Below are 21144 nucleotides of genomic sequence, written 5' to 3'. Positions count from 1 at the left end.
ACCGCGAAGCACTCGGTCGTTTTTCGGGAATCTGCTGCCTACGTCCGCAGTGTGTACGCTGCTCAAGAAACAGCGCCGGACTGGTTGCCTTTATTGGACGCGTGCACATGCTTGCCTGACTTTTGAATATGTACCTGTAGCGCCTTGTTTCTTGTGTTGCTGAAGAGTCTGCTCCCATGTAATAAAGAAAAAAAAAAGTGTCTGTATGGCTGAGTGGCTACGGCGCTTGCTTTGAGATCATGCGTACGCGGGTTCAAATCCCGCTTGCGCTACAATTTTTTTTCCTTAATATCACGCTTTTCTTTTTCTTTTTTGCCAGCGTGGTCGTTTGATCCCCGGTGCCACGGCGGCAGCCGTGGTACCGGGCGCCGACGCGAAGCGGCGGTCGTTGGGGTGTTGCGGAGCGCAGCGTAGCAACACCCCAAATAAAAAAATACTGCTCCAGTCAGGTAGACTGCTCCCTCCCTGATAGTGAGATTATATTTGGATCATCAAAACAGTGATGCGTTTATAGTACCACTGATCCCAACAGCAGGCTAGTCACCACCAGCCCAGCGTTTTCTCCGTCAACGCCTCCTCCGTTCCAACGGCGGCGGCTAGAAACATGGTACGCGCGAGCGGCGCAGCGTGGCGCCAGCGGTCAAACGCTGTACCTACTAGCAATTGTAAATACGCCACCGGGAACGTGAGCTCATGGCCGGACGCGAGCCGGCTTTTTCGCTTCATGGGGCATTAGCAAATGTACGCACGCACGCACGTGGAAATGCACGCATACACAAATGCGTGTACGCTCGCGCACGCATACACGCACTCGTGCGCACGCAGATTCAAATGCGGAGACACACACGCGCGCACACACTCAAATACAGACACACACGCACGCACGCTCAAGACGTGCACACGCATATACACTCCCTCTTCCTCCCAGGAAGAGGAAGTGTATGAACCTGCGCGCGCAAATAGATTTAATGACACTCGCTGTGCAACTAGCATTCACACTTCAGCTGTAATAAATCACGTAACGCTTTAAATTTGCTGCTTCTTTAAGCTTGTTGACACTCGGGCGATATTTTGAAATAAAGTTTTCTAAATGCTTAGCCCATTCCGTTACGCTTGTGCTTTACCTTGAACTTGCACAGAATTGTGAAGGGGCAGTGTTCAGATTTCTTGGGTATGTCTATGCTACAAGGGTAAAAGCAGACCAGTTCAGGCTGGTGCTCGCAAGCAAATATGCAGGTTTAGAACAGGAAGATGAAGATAACATAGAGGTAATGAATGAAACTGTAACTAGGCTGATCTCGGAAGCAGCAATTGAAGTGGGAGGTAAGGCACCAAGGTAACCATTAGGTAAGCTCTCCCACGAAACAAAGGACGTAATAAAGAAACGACAAAACATGAAATTGTCCAACTCAAGAGATCAGGTAGAATTCTCTGAACTGTCGAACGTGATCAACAAGAAGAAAGTAAGGGGTATTCGAAATTGTAACGTGGGAAAGATTGAGGAAGCCGTAAAATATGAACGCAGCATGAAATGAGTAAGAAGAAAGCTTGGCATAGGACAAGGCAGGATGTGTGCACTGAAAGATAAGCATGGTAATATCATCCACAATTTCGATGACATAGTAATAGCAGCGCAAGAATTCTATACTGACCTGTACAGTGCCCAAAACACCCAAGCTACTTTCATTCGAAATAGTGATCAACCGGATACAGAGGCTCCTTCTATAACTAGCGATGAAGTTAGAAGGGCCTTGAAAGACATGACCAGGGGAAAAGCTGCTGGAGAAGCTGGAATAACAGTACATTTAATCAAAGATGGAGGAGATATCATGCTTGAAAAGCTTGCGGCCCTTTATACGCAATGCCTCACAACTTCATGTGTACCAGAGAGCTGGAAGAACGCCAACATTATACTAATCCATAAGAAGGGAGACGTTAAAGAATTGAAGAATTACAGACCCATTAGCTTGCCTTCAGTATTGTATAAAATATTCACGAAGATAATTCCAATAGAATCAGGGCAACACTTAACTTCAACCAACCAAGAGTACAGGCTGGCTTCAGGAAGGAATATTCTACGATGGATCATATCCATGTCATCAATCAGGTAATGGAGAAATCTGCGGAGTACAATCAACATCTCTATATGGCTTTCAAAGATTATGAAAAGGCATTTGATTCAGTAGAGATACCAGCAGTCATAGAGGCATTGCGTAATCAGAGAGAGAGAGAGAGAGATAAATGAGATGCGAAAGGCAGGGAGGTTAACCGGAAGGTAAATATGCAGTTTGCTACCCTACACTGGGGAAGGGGTAAGGGGAGACAGAAAGATAAAGAAAAATGCACACACCCTAGAGAGGGAGATAAAAAAAACCACACACACACAAAGGAACTCAGGAGCGTCACAGTCGTTCAAACAGGTCGCTTGACCGGAGGAACTTCAGTAGCGCCCTCGTCGCCTTCTGCTGTGAAGACCGTATCAGTCGGCATTCTAAAATCGTCTGTTCAGAAAGCGGCCGGTCGTCGAGGCGTGCCAACTCCGTTACGAGCGACTGTCTCTGGGAGTGTAGCGGGGACAATGACACAGGATATGTTGGCGTGTTTCCTCGCTGCCGCAAGTATCACAGGCAGCACTGTCGGCCATTCCGATGCGACAAGCAAAAGCATTCGTAAAGGATACTCCAAGCCACAGTCGGCAGAGAGCAGTTGTCTCGATTCGAGGAAGTCCAGGTGGAATCCGTAGTCGGAGGGATGGGTCCAGGTGGTGCAGTCGAGTATGTTGGCAACGAGGTGTGTTCCACATGGCTCGTGTGGAATCACGCGCGATTATGCGAAGCTTTGTTACTGCATCGGCTCTTGATAGCGGGATGGCTTCCTTCACAGCATTTTCGTGAGCCCTCCTCGCAGCTTCATCGGCCTGTTCGTTGCCCATGATGCCGCAGTGGCCTGGGAGCCACTGAAAAGTGATGTCATGTCCTTTTTCTGCCAGATGGTGACAAAGGTGCCTTATTTCCTGCACAAGTTGGTCTTGTTGTCCACGACGTAGAGGCGATAGCAGACAATGCAGGGTGGCCTTTGAATCTGTAAATATGCTCCATCTTCGTTGTAAGTCTTCGTGAATCATATGAAGTGCGCAGCGAAGTGCAGCAAGCTCCGCCGCAGTCGACGTTGTCCGGTGAGAAGTTTGAAACTGAAGGGTCACAGCTTTTGCGGGGAAGATTACAGCCCCTGTAGATCCGTCAAGAGTTGTCGAGCCATCAGTGTAAATGTGAAAATGGTCCTTGTATGTCTCGTGCAGTATGAGGAGAGATAGCTGCTTGAGAGCTGGGGACGAGAGTCCTGCTTTCGTTCGAATCCCTGGTACCGAGAGTCAAATTTGTGGACGAGCCAAACACCAAGGAGGTGATAGCAGTCTCTCGGCAGGCGTATAATCTCGAGGGAGGCAGTCACGGTACGCCGATATCGCCTGGCAAAAGGAGGCATTGGGTCGGTCATTCGGCAGAGTGGCGAGGTGATGGAAAGGGTAGCGGGCAATGTGCCTGATGTGTGCTCTGAGCACTTCCAATGTCATATGAGTTGTCACTGGGTAATCTTGAGCTATTGCAATTGTTTCCGCTGTCGATGTGCATCGTGGCAATCCAAGACAAACCCTTAATGCCTGCGCCTGAGCACTTTCGATTGTGCGGATGTTGCTTCTGCAGGTATTGCTCAGTACAGGTAAGCTGTATCTCAGATATCCGAGAAACAGTGCCCTGTATAGTTGTAACATTGCGTGTACTGACGCTCCCCACGTTTTCCCTCCAAGAAATTTGAAAACGTGTGAAATGGCCATTAGGCGTTTCTTCAGATAGGTCACATGGGGACTCCAGCTTAGGTCTCGATCAATGATCACTCCTAAGAATTTATGCGTCCTGGCGTAACAGATGTTTTGCCCATTGATGGATATGGCGTAAGACATCACTGACTTCCGCGTAAACGCGACCAGCGCACATTTCTCAGGTGAAATCTGGAGCAGATTTTTGAAGTCTCGCACGCACCTGAGGACGTGTTACACCTGACGTCCACACGCAGATGTCATCGGCAAACATTGATATATGGACAGCATTTGGTATGCGTTCAACGAGACCGACAAGAACAAGGTTGAATAGTCTGGAACTAAAGACGCCACCTTGAGGAAGACCACGGTATGTGCAATGTTGAGACGTCGGACCGTACTCGGTCTGCACAAAGAATGACCTCATGTGTAAGTAGTTGCGGGTCCACCGGTACACGCGGCCACCAAGGCCAACCGATTCCAGAGCATCAAGTATGGCATCATGAGCAACATTGTCATAAGCTCCTTTTACGTCCAGAAACATAGCGACCGATAATCGTTTACATCTCTTTTGATGTTGGACGTAAGTGACCAGATCGATGACGTTATCGATGGAGGAGCGGAGACGTCGAAAGCCGACCATAGCATTTGGATAAACTTGGTAGCGTTCCAGGTACCACTCCAATCTGGCAAGGATCATGCGTTCCATCACCTTCCCTACGCAACTTGCCAGCGCGATTGGGCGGTATGACGCGAGCTCGAGTGGTGACTTGCCAGGTTTGAGGAGTGGCACCAGGCGGCTTGTCTTCCATTCTTGAGGAACGTTTCCATCCTGCCAGGATTCATTGAATATATCCAGCAAGGCATTTCGCGCTCGCTGACCCAGGTGGCACAAGATGCGGTACGATATCCCATCTGGTCCAGGAGACGACGACCGATTACACAAAGCAAGAGCCGCGTGAGTCCCGTGTATGCGGCTCAATGCTATCCGTACCAAGGGGGCCTGTGTAGGTTGATTGACCTGCAATCTTTCTGCAGAAATCTTCCGCTACCTCGATGTCCTCTCGATGTTGGAAAAGTGCCAAGGCTTTGAATGGCACGCGTTGTTCGGGAGACGTACGTAGGCCTCGCACGGTTCTCCATATGTGAGAAAGATATTTTCGGGGGTCTAGGGATTCACAGAACTTCGCCCACCGTTGAGATTCCAGTTTGGCCATTCGGCGCTGGATTTTCTTTTGCGTGCGTCTGGCTATTCTGAGATCATGGATGGACTTAGTGCGTCGGTATCTTCGCTCGGCCCGCCGACAAATCGCACGGAGTCGCTCTAACTCCACGTCGGATTCGGAGAACCTTGGATCGCATTTCAGCGTGCACATCGCATTCTGCGTTGCCTCCTTGATAGCTTGCTGAAGACCAGAAGGGAGACTGTTGCGACAAGCTTCTTCCATGCTGGTTTCGAATGTAGACCAGTCAATTCGCCGGATTGTGTTTGGCGAATGGCAGCTGGCCAAAACCTTGATCTTAAGGTAACTGGGGATTGATCACTCCCATGTGTCTCAATGTCTAAAAACCACTTTACACGAGTAGCCAAGCGACGTGACAAAAAAGCCAAGTCTAAGCAACTGCTGTATGATGAGCCTCGTAAAAAGGTAGGGCTCCCATCATTAAGAAGGGACAGTCCATGGTCAGATGCGAATGAAGCCAGTCGTCAGCCGGTTGCGTTAATTTTAGAGCTTCCCCAGATAGGATGGTGCGCGTTAAAGTCTTCTGTGATAATCCATGGACCAGGGGTTGCTGTCAAGATGTCTTCAAGTCTCTTGCTATCAAACCGGGTTGAAGGGGATAAGTAGGTACTCACCAGTGTAAAGGCTACCTTTGTCTTAACAGTCAGGCAAACATACTGATTCTCATCATGAGATGGCACTTGCTGAACGACGTAGGTAAGCTCCCGACGAATAAACACAACGACCTTGCTGCTTTCGCTGCAAGTTGAGGACATGATTGATTCGTAGCCGGATAGACGGATTGGGTTTGATAATTTTGGTTCACAGATTACGATGATTGGGAAACGGTTAGAATTTACAAACTGACGAAAATCAGGCATCCGACATCTAAGTCCTCTGGCGTTCCAATGGATAATAGATGCCTCACTGACCTCTTGGCGGAACGATTGGTGATTGCCGTCCATGGTTCTGATCGAGGGCTGCTAGGACTCGGCTCAGCGCATCCAGCACTTGCAGGCCACTTCGAGCGGCTGGGGTTGCAATACTTGTCAGTAGCTCTTTAATGACATTCATTAGGGACCGCAGCATCGGTATGATCTGTCGGTCAACCCTTGGTACTTCATCCACCGAAGTGTACGTGGAAGTAGACATCAGGCGGGGAGGCTCCTTGGCAGGCTGTGTACGCGGAAGCGCAGGTCAGTCTTCCGCGGCTTTAGATTTGTCAGTCTCAATCCTCTTCGTGCTTGTATGTTTACTTGCACTCGAAGGTGGTGGGTTGGGTGCGTTCTGCGTATGATTAACACCACGTCTTGTACGCTTGCGTCGACGATTACGCCGGCGTCGTACAGTCTCAGCAGCTTCCCTGTGCGATGAGCTGTCTCTGACCATTTGTTTAAGCACGGCAATTTCTCTCCGGATTTTCGGGCACTCTTTGGATGAGGCATCATGGGATCCATCGCAGTTATTGCACTTTAAATGCTGTTCGCCCGTTCGTGCCCAAGCCACTTCAGTGCCATAACTGCATGAAGATCGGCCATGTCAAGGGCGTCTGTACAAAGAGTACGGTTTGTCCACGCTGCGCTGAGTCGCACACTGTGGACGCTTGCCGCGCAACACATTGCGTAATCAAGGAGTAAAGGAAGCATACGTGAATATCTTGGCAAATGTCTACAAGTATTCTACAGCTACCTTGGTTCTCCACAAGAAAAGTAGAAAGTTACCTATCGAGAAAGGGGTCAGGCAAGGAGACACAATCTCTCCAATGTTTTTCACTGCATGCTTAGCAGAAGTATTCAAGCTCTTAGACTGGGAAGGCTTAGGTGTGAGGATCAATGGCGAATATCTCAGGAACCTTCGGTTTGCAGATGACATTGTCCTATTCAGCAACAATGGAGACGAATTACAACAAATGATTGAGGACCTTAATCGAGAAAGTGTAAGAATTGGGTTGAAGATGAATATGCAGAAGAGAAAGATAATGTGCAATAGCCTGGCAAGGCAATGTAGAAACTTTATTTGGCTGATAAATATTTTAAGGAGCGGTGGTAGGAGCCCCTCAGTCCAGGGCCCCACTGGCCTCTGCCGCCTGCCTGACCTGGCTAATTAAGGACTTTTGTCCTGCCATGTCGGAACGGGCGAGCTGTGCCTCCCACTGCTCCATTGTGATATTATTATAGATGGCCTATGAGGGTGCTTAGTACACTCCCAGGTTACATGTAGGTATGCCACCGCACCAAGGGCATGTGGCCCTATAACGGGTGGGATACATGGCGTTTATCAGTTTTAGATGGGGAATACCCCGGTCTGTTTTTTGCGCCAACCGGCGGCCTCTTCCCCGCTAAGTTGTGCGTGAGGCGGCGGGTATTTTCTGCGGACTCCGCGCCGATGAGCAAGGATGTCTTTGACATTTAAATTGATGGGATTTTGTGAGGGATAGTGCGGGGTTGGGGTTCGAAAAGGACGCCATCGCTCGGTTAGTAGACGCTCGAGCTGTTCGTTCCCCTGTACCCCCACATGTCCCGGGCACCAGAGTAGGCGATGGCGGTGGTTGAACGATTTGGGGATTATCGCGAGGCTAGCCGCAGTCACGTGCCCCTTGAGAAACATGTAACATGTCTCCCTGGAGTCAGTGACCAAAACCGAGTCCCTTTCCGAACGCTCCGCGTGAGCGAGCGCGATCGCCACTGCTAACATTTCGGCCGAGGTGGGGGAGCCCGCCGTGGTCGACGCGGCAATATGCTGCTGGCTGATCATGTTCACGACTGCCAGGGCGTACCTCCTTTGGTAGCGCTGCCTGGTAGCCTCTGCATACGCAGCTGCGTCCGTGTAGTACGTATTGTACCTAGCGTTATTAGAGTACATTGATTGAATATGTTGTGCGCGTGCTTTCCGCCTTTCCTTGTACTCGGGATGCATATTCTTGGGAATTGGAGCTACTGTAATTTTGGATCTCACTGAAGGAGCGAGAGGTACGGTCTGGTCGGGGAGATAAATCGGGTATGCTGGGATATTAAGTCGTGCCAATATTGCCCTACCAGTTTTTGTGAAGCTGAGGCGCTCCCTCTGTCGCATTAGAGTGGCCTGCCTCAGTTCGTCGAAAGTGTTGTGTACTCCCAAAGCTAGCATGCGCTCTGCAGGAGATAGATTTAGGCAGGCCCAGAGCCGCCTTGAAAGCTGTTCAAATTATCTTGTTGGCCTGTCTCTCCTCCTCCCTGTTCAGGATTTGGTAGGGCAAGCCATATGTGATTCGACTAATCACTAAGGCCTGTACGAGCCTTAGGGTATCAATTTCTCGCATTCCCGCCTTTCTATACGTCACTCGACGTATCATTTGGGCTATGTTGTGGGTTGCAGATTTAATGGTTTTGAGCGGCTGTGCTGCTCTCCCGTCGCTCCCCAGGACTCGCATCGTAGGTACCTCTCGGACCATTTGGCCCTCAACCACAATATTAATCGACCCTCTGGATTTGTAGCCTTTCGCGTGTATCCGGATGACCTCAGATTTTTCGGGCGCACACTTGAGCCCGCTCGTTCGGGAAATTTTCTCCGCCGCTAATACCGTGGTTTGGAGCGTGCATTCTTTATCCCCTATAGGGGAACCTCTGCTCGCCCACAGCGTGATATCGTCTGCGTAAAGCGTGTAACCTAGGTCGGGTATCCGATCGAGATCGCGCGCGAGGCGACGCATCACCATGTTGAAGAGCAGAGGAGATATTATCGCTCCTTGAGGGGTTCCTTTGCTCGGCATTTTAAATATCTGCGATCGGATTTGGCCAATACTGATGCTGGCCTCGCGGTTGGAAAGAAACGCCTTTATGTAATTGTAGGTGCGCTTACCACAACCCGATTGTTCGAGTTCCTCGAGTATTGCGCCGTGAGAGGCATTGTCGAAGACAGTCGACGAAGACCCCTTTGAGGTCTAATACTAGGACTAGTCTCTCGTCACCGTAGGGCATATTGGTTAGAATTTCGTCCCTAAATAGGAGGAACGCGTCTTGCCACGATAAACCTGTGCGAAATCCTATCATGGAGTCTGGGAACCAGCTCCGCTCTTCCAGGTATCGATGTAGTCTGCTGTGGATCAGCCTTTCATAGAGCTTACCGAGGCAGGGCGTGAGCGATACCGGCCGAAGTGTATCGATCGAGGGATTCTTTTTTGGTTTGGAGATCATGATTATTTTAGCCAATTTTCATTCTTGGAGCAAATCTCCCTTGGCCCAGTACTCGCTATTGAAAATGTTTGTTATTTTTGATAGGGCCATCGAATCCATGTTTCGAATCATTGAATTTGTGATCGTGTCTAGGCCCGGTGCCGAGTTTTTAACTGCGGCTTGTGCCGCTTCGAACACTTCCGCGTACGTTATTTCTTCGTCTAATTTAGGGTTGGCCTCTCCCCCGTATGGTCTCGCCGTGTAGGGCGATCCCGCCGCGGGTGAGGGTCCTATGTAGTTGTTCTGAAGGACGTCGACTAGTTCTTGGTCTGTACCCTCGAAGTTGTCTGCTATAATTTGGAGCTTCTTGTTATTCTCAGTACGTGTGCTCATTGGGTCTAGCATACTCCGCAGTATTCGCCACGTACTGGTCGTCCCCAGAGTCCCTGATAGGTTTCCGCAGAACGTCGCCCGTCGTTTTTAGCTAGCTCGTTGGCGTGGCCTTGGGCTTGCTCTGCCAATAGAGCGATGCGTTGTCTTAGGTGTTTGTTTAGGCGTTGTCTTTTCCACCTCGTGACGAGTTTCCGCCTCTCTTCCCATAGGCTGACTAGGTGAGAGTCTATCGCCGGCGCCTCCGCTGTGCGCTCTATTGCTTTCGTGGTGTCCCCGTGCACTGGTTGAAGGAATTTAGTCCATTCCCGCATGTTGGTCGGGGCGGTATCTGACTCCTCCAGTGCTCTCTGGAGTTTTCTATAACGAGGCCAGTCGGTTAACTTGGTGATTCCTATTGTTCTCCGTATGTTGGGCGTGGAGAGCGCTATTCTGATTATGTCATGATTGCTTCCCAGGTTTTCGTCGAGGGAAACCCACTGTGCGTCTCTGACATTAATTGTATATGCACGGTCGGGCGCCGTGTCTCTGCTGACGCTGTTACCCGTGCGCGTCGGTTTGCCAATTTGATTGATTGCCCGTAAGCGCAAGCCTGTGGCGGTACGCTCGAGTAGGAACCCTTTGGGAGATGTTTTCGCGTATCCCCATAGTATATGGGGTGCGTTAAAGTCCCCCACTATCACCGCCTTATCTCTGGTGCCAGTTAAATCTTTTGCTGCCGAGAGAATTTGTGGTAGACCGTCCCCTTTGCTTTTGGGAGGACGGTACAAGTTTGTGATTATTGTGCGTGCCTTACTTCGTTTCTTTGGCATCACACTGATAACTATGTTTCCACAAATTGAGGGAGATACTCTGGCAAGGGAACAAGAATTCAGGATCGCCAGTCAGCCCCTAGAGTCTGTTAAGGAGTACGTTTATCTAGGTCAATTACTCACAGGAGACCCTGATCATAAGAAAGAAATTTACAGAAGAATAAAATGGAGTTGGAGTGCATACGGCAGGCATTGCCAAATCCTGACTGGGAACTTACCACTGTCGTTGAAAAGAAAAGTGTAAAATCATTGCATTCTACCGGTGCTAGCATATGGGGCAGAAACTTGGAGGTTAACAAAGATGCTCGAGAACAAGTTAGGGACCGCACAAATAGCGATGGAACGGAAAAGCTTAGGCCTAACGTTAAGAGACAGGAAGAGAGCGGTGTGGATCAGAGAGCAAACGGGGATAGCCGATATTCTAGTTGACATTAAGCGGAACAAATGGAGCTGGGCAGGTCACGTATGCGGAGGATGGATAACCGGTGGACGATTAGGGTTACAGAATGGATACGAAGAGAAGGGAAGCGCTGTCGAGGACGGCAGAAAACCAGGTGGGATGATGAAGTTAGGAAATTTGCAGGCGCAAGTTAGAATACGGTAGCGCAAGACAGGGGTACTTGAGATCACAGGGAGAGGCCTTCGTCCTGCAGTGGGCATAAATATGCCCACTGCATATTGATGATGACGCTAAAAGGCACGAAAGCTGTTTTTTTAACGTAACACAAAGACGTGCGCATGCTTCTAGTTATGTTGTTAAGAAATAAAATGTGATAATAAAAGCGATGACTTGGGAAATGAGCGACACAGTGCTTTAGGGAGTAAAAATAGCAAATGTCATTTTTGAAGAGCATCACTGAAAAAGCCAAAACCAAATCATGGGTATCTGCCATCTAGAGGGAGACTGCGGAACCATGTAATACGCGGCGTTATAGAAAAGGATGGAGGGCGGCATCGAACCGCTGCCAGAAGGACGCGGTGACACAAGTGCGAGCGATTAAGCCACTCGGCCACGGCCCCCGAAGTGAGCGCGGTGATACGCTCCGGGTTTTAAAGATACCACGTGAATTTGCACGAGTGTTTCAAAAATTGTGTTTGAGAACAGTGTTACTCATAGTGTAGAAAGTCGAGATAGGCATTATTCGAAAGTTGAGGCTCCGGCATACATACGCTGTAGCGGCTATTACGACAGCTACCGTAGTTTTGTCACAGAGGCCGTTTTTGTCCCAAAAATCTAGTACAAATTTTCGTCGTTTCCAAAGGCTACCATTGTTGAATCTTTACCCGCTCTGGGAACAAAATTTTAACTTTCCACAGAATAATCACCGTATTTTTCTAGTGTGAATTGTCTTCTAAAACATGTCTGTCACCTTCCTTTTCTAATAAGGGATCTGTACTTTTAATTATTCGCGTGGAACCCGCTCGTCTCATTGAAAACGCGCTAGTTGGCACATGTCCAGAAAAGCTGTATATGGACGTGTTGATTCTGCGGTGTCTCAGGTGTTTCCATAAAAATATTTTGTTGTATAAGTAGCCTGTAAATTTTGAAATCTTCACTCCAACTCAACACTTTCCTTTAGTAAATATTCCTCAGGTCGCCAGCTCTAGGTCAGCGTTTTCTAGGCATCGTCAGCGCTTCTGGATGCATTGTTCACTTTTAACCCCAGGAGTACGAAGTTGAACAATACCTCGAAAAACCAAAGAATGCCAGTGCCACGGCAACAATGGCTGTCTCAAAGCCAAGTACCTATTTCATAAGCTTGATCCTGCTGAGCCTGTTGTCCGAGAAATCTCTGAGATAGTTCTCGCGAACAGACCCCACCGGAAAATAGCAATAAAGTAAGAAAGGATTTCTTGACTCGCCATTTTTGGATCCTGCGGCCAAGAGCATATGTTCCTTACAGAATTCCTTTTAAAGGCACGAAGAGAGACAGGTATAAATTTATATTTTCGCTATGGACTTGTTCTGCAGCAACAGGTGACTAAGGAGCGATTGCAAACCTCTGTCACTTAACGCCAGATCACTTGCCGTCAACCTTCGCTATTATACAGCAGTTGTGATGTATCTTGTACAGGTTGCCGTAATTACCAGTGTGGCTATCACACTTAAAGCTGCTACTCTTCAAGATCTCCGGGACGTAAGATTTTTATTGACTATTTTGCTCCTCACAAATGCAATGCCCCACAATTTCACGAAGTGATTTGAAACTGCATTCACCGGACTTGCACAAAGGATTGTTTTTATTCTTACACGCTTTTATTCTTTATTTGTAGGTATAGCCTAGAAGTGACAAATATGAGCCTAGTATCATTGCATCGAGGTTCCATATATGTGTATGCTCAAAAGTGTACTTGTCCTTAAGAAGTTTTTTGATGTAGAGCACTGCCTTTTGGTATTGGTTGTTGTGCGGATGCAGCTTGCGTTATCAATGGAACTAACCAAAAATGGGTTCATTAATACACTGCAGTTCTACCAATTTCAGCGCTTCGAACTGGGCATTATATTTGACCCCTTTCCAAATTTATAAAGATATTCAGTTCACTTTCAACCACTGTCCCTTACTGGGGCCATTTCTGAACTTTTGTGGGCCTTTTGCAGAGATTTTAGAAAGCTTCCTGTAGGCAGGATTTAGGTTGTGGCTTCTTCCATAGAATGTGCAATTAAACGCAAACACTCATTATCCATGACTCCTGAAATCTAGCAGCATCCGCCACTTGCCACGCATGCTGCCAAATATTGGAGGTCATGTAGACAGAAAACAAGCTCTCTTGTGAAGCCTAAGAATTGAAAATGTTTAAGCCTGATCTTGGCAACAGCCACGAAGGGTCAGAATATTTTGCTGTCGAAGTGTCAAAACCTAAATCTAGTGCAAGTTCCATTTTGACTGAAGGGGTCCAACATTGCGCGACAAATGAACCAGAAATAAGTTGTAGCTTGCAGACCCGCGGGCAGATTTGAGGTTCTTACCCAAAGCTGCGCCATTCCCAGGCGGAGTATTCTTATGAAATGGTAGAAAAACCTTGAAAAAATAATTTGTCATCATACTCGTAATGTCCTCGCGAACATGGTTTCGATTAATGGAGCCACATGGTAAGAAAGATGCAGGCAGGGAGCGTCAGTGAAGGTTTTCGTAATGTGGTATTACTTTTGTTTATTTTACACTGAAAGTGATTGCCCTTTACACTTGGAAATCCCACGTAATATTTACACCAGTTTTCAAACAATATTTTGGAAATACTGAGGGACCTGTGTAACGCTCCAATAAATATTGGATAAAAATAGCACCTGTTAAAATTTACTCTTGTCTCATTTAAAGACAGTAGGAAGACCCACTGCGCCCCTGTGCGCCGAGTCACGTTGAAGAAATCGTGTCATCTCAACATGCGAGGGAGCTTTGACATTAAGTTGTCAAATCTGTTGGGGGAATGCTTCCCACCCACAGTGATCTGGGTGGTTGTTAAAACTCTCCTGCATAAATTTACGCATGGTTGCAACAAGTACTGTGGGGAATCCACAAGGATTCACCGCTGTCCGTCAATTGCGTATGCGCCAGTAGTTGTGTGTCGCTCCATATAGTGCACGTATTTGACGCCAACTTAGGTAACTATGTACGTCAGATAATTCGGTCGCGTATGATGGAATCAAGAAATTTCGCATAAGACAGGCTATGCCAGCTTCTGCAATACAGCGGTAATTAAAAATCGCTAAGAAAGACCTTCGTCCTGCAGTGAAGATAAGTAGGTTGATCTTGATGATGCATTCATGTTTCGGAAACGCAGTGAAGGTAGCGCTAGCACAAAGCATTCAATCTCCCCCTCTCTCTACTGCCGCCGCTGTTGATCACGCCAGAGTTGTGAGAGCGAGTTCTCACTTGGTGAGAACTCTGCACGCAAGTGATACCAGCTGGTTAATTTGTTTAGGAAGCGCATGTTTACTGTATTTCATCAGTCCGACAAAACTGCTGACCTTACGTCGTGTATTTACATAATTCTACGCTAGTGCTACTATTTCTTCACCCTCGGGCGACAGCTATCTTCGTAAATCCGAAATCACAGCTTAGCGGTAAGACTACGCAGGGAATAAAAATTCCGCGTGAATCGACAACCGAAAAAGACTAGATGAAATAATTATAATCAATCATTCAACCAAGCAATCAAACCACCTTTATTTAAATATATATTCATACTGTGCTTGACGAAAACAAAATACATAAAATCAGGCTTGACATCTGCGCCTTTGGTAACGTCAGAAAGGAGCAGTAACTTCTTCAAAACAACTCCTTTAAACGCACTGCTTCTTTCAGTAAGGCTGAAAGTGAATCACATAATACGTGTAAATACAAATAAGATGGTAAGAGAAAGAATGCAATGACGAACAACCCATCGAAGTAGGTACTGTAAAATGTATTTCAACAGATATATGGCCATATGAACTTGTTTATCTTTCTAGGGTGAGCACGTTTCACCGCCTAACAAATGTTATCGGACCGCGCAAAACGCGCCGAGTTTTCCTAAATAAGTTTTGCGACAGTGTTCATGACCATCACTATCACGTAACAATATCATTGATACATAAAATATACCATTGGTAAAGAGACACACGAATTAGGAGAAAACATTTCTTACGAAGTTTTATTATGCTCATAGACTCAGCCAGTCCAAGCAATATAAGTTTGACGAAATTTGAAGTAGGAAAAAAGAAAAGCTGCATGACATTTGCACGCATGAAAATCGGACAATGTCTAATCAAGCCAATGCAGTCTTGTCTGCAGCATACAAATAATCAATATGTTTGCCACGCATCTCAATTTCAAACAAACAACGAAAAAGGCTGGAGCGGTAACTCTGGAATCGGATTAAAGTACTTATAATAAGAACAGTGTGCCATGGGAAAAAATGATTAGTGTAAATACCATACGTTTGATTTTTACTTTGCTCACTGCGAATAAAATGCATACCATTAAGCAGTCAGGGGGCCAATTGAACCTAAAGTGATGCGTTGTAAGCTCACAGAACGCCGCTAACGTTCGCGCAAGAATGTCTCTGTAGTGATGAAAACACTTTGAATTATTTTTCACGTGACGACCAAGGTTGTCAGAGTACATGGTGTGCGCTCAAAGTTTAGAAGCTCTGTTCAATCCGCGAAACCATCAGTCGTAGTAGTTATGCGATATATTCTTACAAGTGAAGGTGAAGAACGTGATGAGTGCTCCGCTACTGTATCGGCATTTTCTGTCGCCCCCAACGAACGCCAGCGCCAAGCACATCCCCGTAAATGTGACGTCGCCAACCGGAGATCCACCCCCCCCCCCTACGCACACTTCTGCACAATAAAGAAACGAAGGGGATGATGGCAAGAAAATGTATTTTTCAGCGATAAACTTCATGACTTTCTGTTCCATAAATTTCCATTTCCGGCTTTTGGTCAGTAGTGGAAAACGATGAACATATGTTGGATATTTCTCGCACTTTACCTGTATTTTTTTCTGTATGCCATCCTCTGCATCACGAATCAGGAGACTAAATGGAAGTAGTAGATCTGTGTCTCCTACATAGCTGTGCTTATGACGGAGTAATGTAGTGCCTATGGGCAGCCGGAGAAGTTGAAGCAGCACTTGCATGCCTCAGCAATGCTTGCCAAGCGTACACCATCCATGAACCCTTGCATAAGAACTTGTATTTACTTTACTAGCGCATTGAACAAGTAGTTTTATTTTTTTTTTTCGCTGCATTACTGCTGTCGCTACCAAGAAAACGCACTGCTTGTTTCTATGACGTCGTTTTTCCCGAAGAACACAAGTTTGTTCTGCTTTGGTATTTTTTTTAGATATAGCGAATTTACCACAATTTATCATCAACTTGTGTATTTTTAGAGCCAGAGTTTAAGTCGCTCGACACAAACGGAAAGTTGTGAGGCTCAACGCATTTACATGGACAATGACATGGATATGGCAGCCATACATTCGGCTGCCATGGCTAAGTTCAAACTTCAAGGGCTGAAGAGCTGGCGGCTACTTGTTTATACGCAGTGTCTCTCCCTGTGTTTTCGGAAATTGCCTTGTGGTCCTCGCATTAACCTAATTGCGACTTCTGCCAATTGCTCAATTTGGCGCATCTATTCTGCTCATCTCCCGTCTTTTGAGAATGTCTTCTGCGTCTGTGGCTGGTAATACAACATGCGGTTTATTTTTCTTTAGGCATTAAATACAAATAATCAGAAACTATGGACCCGTTATCGTTCTTTCGAAACCAGCACTAAGAGGTCAAGACATACGTGCATATATGCTGAAGTACGAAGAGCAGGACACGATCAATACCTGTATTTGAAGCATTACGAAGTAGCAGGTACTTGGTGAGTATTCCAACATACATATACAACGTGCATACGCTCCGCGACATACTGTTTTCTTTTTTAACAGTCTGAGTGTTTTTTTAGAGAGAAACTGGCAGCTTAATTAATATGCCTGGTCATAACGCCCAAATATACTGCGTATTTTGAGATAAGTTTGCAATATATTAGAATACGCTCGTATTTATTAGGAGTTGTCGGAAAATAGATCAGCGACCACCCCCCTGTGCTAGTCTATAAAGCGTCCATGGTGAATAAGCTCTGCCGAAGCCCAAAAGGTGGAAGAAGGTGCGCACGCTGGATGCTTGCTATAAATGAAGTCCCAGCAGCGATAAGCATACATCATGTGTATGGAAGTGCTCGAGCGCACGACAGTATAAGCGCCGCGACGGCAGCGATCTTTCAGCACGCCGCGAAACGGCGGGCCTCCTGCAATCTTTGTTGACTGCATGTCGCTGGACAAGTAATTATGCCTGCGCTGTAGTTGCGGCTATCTGTCCCTTTAGCAACTGATAAATAACTGATGCAATGTATATGAGCTCGCAGTAGCGTACGTGCTAATCGCGCTGCAGCGCGAGCTCGTGAGCTGCTCGCTTGATATAGGTTTTAATGACAGCGCTCTAACATCGATGTGCTGTAATCTGTACTACCTTGCTGGCGCTGCCTCAACGTGCTGGGTTGAGGTCAAGGATGAGCACATTTAACTTTCTAACCTGTGCTGCTCGTAGTGGGTTAGTGAATTGTCACCGAATCATCCCAACCATTTGTGGTTATTTGCACACACCTGGTCACTTCACCACTTCACCCAGCGTGACGAACTGCGGTTATCCAGCGCGCCCAACGCTCCGCTTCGTGAGGCCTTGAAGGAAAACGGTAGAATCTGATGATGGAATTCAGGCCTTCTTGTTCATGGCAGCCCACGACGCAGCAGTAACGACGGTGACGCTTTTTCGCGGCTGAGCTAGGTCTCTCTGGACCGGCGTCACCGATGTCTTCTGCTTCCAGCATTACGTCCCACGGCTCACGGAGAGTCCGTTTTCGTTGAACTATAGGCTACGGCCAGCTCGCAGCGTGGTGAGCGTGGTCTGGGAGAAGTGACGAGCCTTTTCGCACACGCAACAGGGCAGAAAAAAAGTGCGAATCAACGCAAAACACAGGCTAGAAACGTGGTTCGCCACAGCCAGGGCTCAATACTACCCAAGCTGGTACTACCCCGATGACGTTTTTCGCTGCCACCAGGCGCCGCTACTATACCTCGAACTCCAGCGCAAGACGCCCATACACGACTCGGTGGTAGTGGCAACTGAAGAGTAAGGAAAACACCAACAAACCCTATTGCTCACTAATATTGTCTTTGCGCGCCTGAGCCCTTCTCGTGTGCTTCATGCTGTTGCAATGAGCGAACCAAATGTAATGGAAAATGTCTCACAGTTCTTCGACAGCGACGAGGAGACGGGCGGTGAGTGAATAGACGGTCCGCTTGAAGGGCAGGCAAAGCCATCGGCAGCGAGCGTCCCGAGTCGCCTCCAGTAGGCGGCTCAAACTCGGTAACGTGGTTACCACAGTCGCCACGGCCTCGCAACCGGAGCTCTATCTGAGGCTCGAGAGGTTCGAGAGGTCCCCAGGGCTTCCATCTACTTCCGGTTGGTCCGAGCAGCGATAGCCCGGCAAGCCGGGATAGCAGGGCGCATCGTGACGCATGTGTTGGTTGCAGGCACTATGCTGACGACGCTAAGACCAGAGCCAGTGCGTCTTCAGAGCCCATCTCTCTGATTACAACCTGCCGACGTTTACCCCGTAGCCGATCCTTGCCCGCCTAGCCTACATTCTTTCGTGCGCGCCTCATCTGACCTCAAATCAGCGTTCTCGCGCATTAAGTCATCTTCTTTCATTCGCCGCAAGTCACCGCAAGACTGCAGAATTTGATGTTAGAGACACTACGCGCACTACACACACTCAGTGTGTAGTGCCAAATATGAGGAGCATAAGTGTGGTGATTTTTTCGAAAGTGGTCCTTAACTGTCATAATGATATTGCCAGTTGGTAATGTGAATGTATTTCACGTACGTTACTATCATCCAAATGCGTGTTACAGGAAAAGCCATCTGTTTTACGCAAATTTAGTCGAAGCGCATAGGCAGACACCAGGTCCCGTAATGCGGGTAAGCAAACGGCAAGGTAAGGTACAATTCTAGATCATAAGAATTACTGGTGGAAATAATAGTGCAATGTTCAATAATTTCTGTTTGCAAAAGTAAGCTATAATTTCACAATAATTATTACACACATAACATCGTTTAAAGACGCAGAAACACATTACATGGTATACAAAATATTGGTCTATGCTTCGATAAACGCCAATTCCGACCTTTGACAGAGCTTTCAGTTAGTATTCTACTCATTAATTCCCGTTAACGAGTCCCTGCTACTTTCATGGCTAGCTTTCAGATCGTTCTTTCACAGTGATGGCTGTTATCCACTCAGTGTCCTTGTAATTTTTATGTCGGCTGGCATCGTCGCTGGAATCCCATAAACTTTGGCTAGAAAATTGCAATGAAAGAAATCTTCTCACGGTGCTGCAAAGATTCTAATTTATCAGCACAGTATTCGCACTGCAAAATTCTACATAATTATTACTTTGGCAATGCTAAAAAATGTGAAAATACTGATCTCGAAGAGGGCGATCGCACACGCAGGTGTCGTGATTGGCTGACACCCAGTCCACATCAAAGTGCTGGATAGAGCTCGTGTCCGCGCCTTCATCTTGTTGTATCACCTGGCCTTCACAGTTGTGGACGTGGTCCCATAGGTTTTCTTCGTGCACATGTAATGATATTGGCTGAGCGCGTTTGCTTCGCGTTTATTAGTCTTCTTATTGCTCTCGGCTTCATCTCTTGTTTACTTGATGGTACAGGCGTAGTCTTTTTTTCTTTGAGAATAGCGTAAGACAATTAACACGGAAGCCAAATATAAATTTTAAACAAGTCTGAAAAGTTTAACAGGAAGGACCGAAGGTGTTGTTTCAGTACAGAACAGTGGCTAAGTCCGAGTTGGGTAGAGGATGAAGAAAAAGCCGTGCCTACCATTTCACCACCAGTGGGCGCAAGTTCCGCGACGGAATACGACTCACAGTTTACTTACTTTTTGAAAGAAGCTTCCTCGCTAGCACCTGATATTGTTCTATCCAACATACACCGTAAGGAACTGTCAACGGCTTACAGAGCATTATAATTTGCCAGCTATCGCGTCACTGCTTCGCAATAGGGGCGAACCTCCTGTTTGTCTATTTTTGTTTTGTTTTTTTCACCTGCAGCACGATATATGTGATCGGCAGACCATCCGCCGTTTTCGAAGCCTGCGTTCGAAGTCGCAATTGCGTAGCTACAGAATGTACGAGTCCGGTTCTAGCACTCTTCTCCTAATAATCATTATCATGGTCAACCCTGTTTTGGAAGTATAAATAGTTGGCGATGAGACATATTGTCATTATTACAATGAAGCTGCGATATAATTTTATTAACCTTAGAAAAGCTTTGAATGAACGGCCTTCCCGACTTAAAAGTAAAGACCGTTCAATGTTGATGCTGCCCCGGAAAAAGAAAACAATACTGAGAATGTAGTACTCAGAGAACTTAGGTGCAAAACTTCGGCGTGGCCGGCGTGCAGGTATATGCGCTTAGAGTTTTATGCTTAAGAGGAAGCTTTAGCTAGGTGTCGACTCCGATGATGCTTATTCAAGTACCTGTAGGAGTAAGAAATGCTTTTCTGAGATAAGCCTTGGACCAAATTTAATGAAATTTGTTGCACTTGAGAGAAATGAAAAAAAAAATGTAGGGAATGTACGAAGGAGAAATTAAACTGAAGGGTTGAATGCTGTAATACAATTTTCGAACATTTTGGAAAAAAAACATTTACAAGCATGAAGTGTACGCATTCATAGCCCTTCACTAAAAACACATATTGCGGTTACGTGAACTGCATCCCTTAGAGAAAATCTAGCCGGCAAACTTGGTTTAATAATTTACACCTTACGTAGATTTGTTAGAACGTATACAAGAGTGTCGCAAATTCACTATTTACAAATTAGTAATAGGTTTGAGAAGTGTCTATAATATATATTTGTTCCGTTTTACGTGCACTATATTTAAATGATGTTATAAGAATTGTGACACAGTTTTACACTTTATATATTTGTGTTTAAAGATTTTTTTAGGTTGCAGCAACCTATTTTAACTGATTCCATGAAATTTAACAAACCTCATAAAATGTGACGCAGATGTTGCTGAGAAAAACAATTTCTCCTTTCGCGTGTAATTAGATAGGAGTCCTCTATAGACAGGCATCCTCTTAAAGGGTAAAACGTGGCGAGCACTAAAAAGATTATGCGGTTTTACGTGCTAAAACC

The 21144-nt window shown here is 46.6% G+C and overlaps 1 long non-coding RNA gene across 2 annotated transcripts in view; it reads left to right on the top strand.

Moving 5' to 3' along the window:
- The first annotated feature begins 12284 nt into the window (after nucleotides 1–12284).
- Nucleotides 12285–21144, top strand: part of LOC125946948 (uncharacterized) — a 44867-nt gene continuing 36007 nt past the window's right edge. Inside the window, exon 1 of one of the 2 annotated variants that reach the window (XR_007468014.1) lies at nucleotides 12285–12528. This is a non-coding gene — a long non-coding RNA (uncharacterized LOC125946948). The remainder of the gene's footprint in view (nucleotides 12529–21144) is intronic. The other variant, XR_007468015.1, reaches the window with a different exon arrangement.

This window comes from Dermacentor silvarum, chromosome 7 (genome assembly GCF_013339745.2).
Source record: "Dermacentor silvarum isolate Dsil-2018 chromosome 7, BIME_Dsil_1.4, whole genome shotgun sequence".
In the NCBI taxonomy this organism is placed as follows: Eukaryota; Metazoa; Arthropoda; class Arachnida; order Ixodida; family Ixodidae; genus Dermacentor; species Dermacentor silvarum.
Note: the sequence above shows the minus strand (reverse complement) of the source record. Positions and strands in the feature narration are given on the sequence as shown.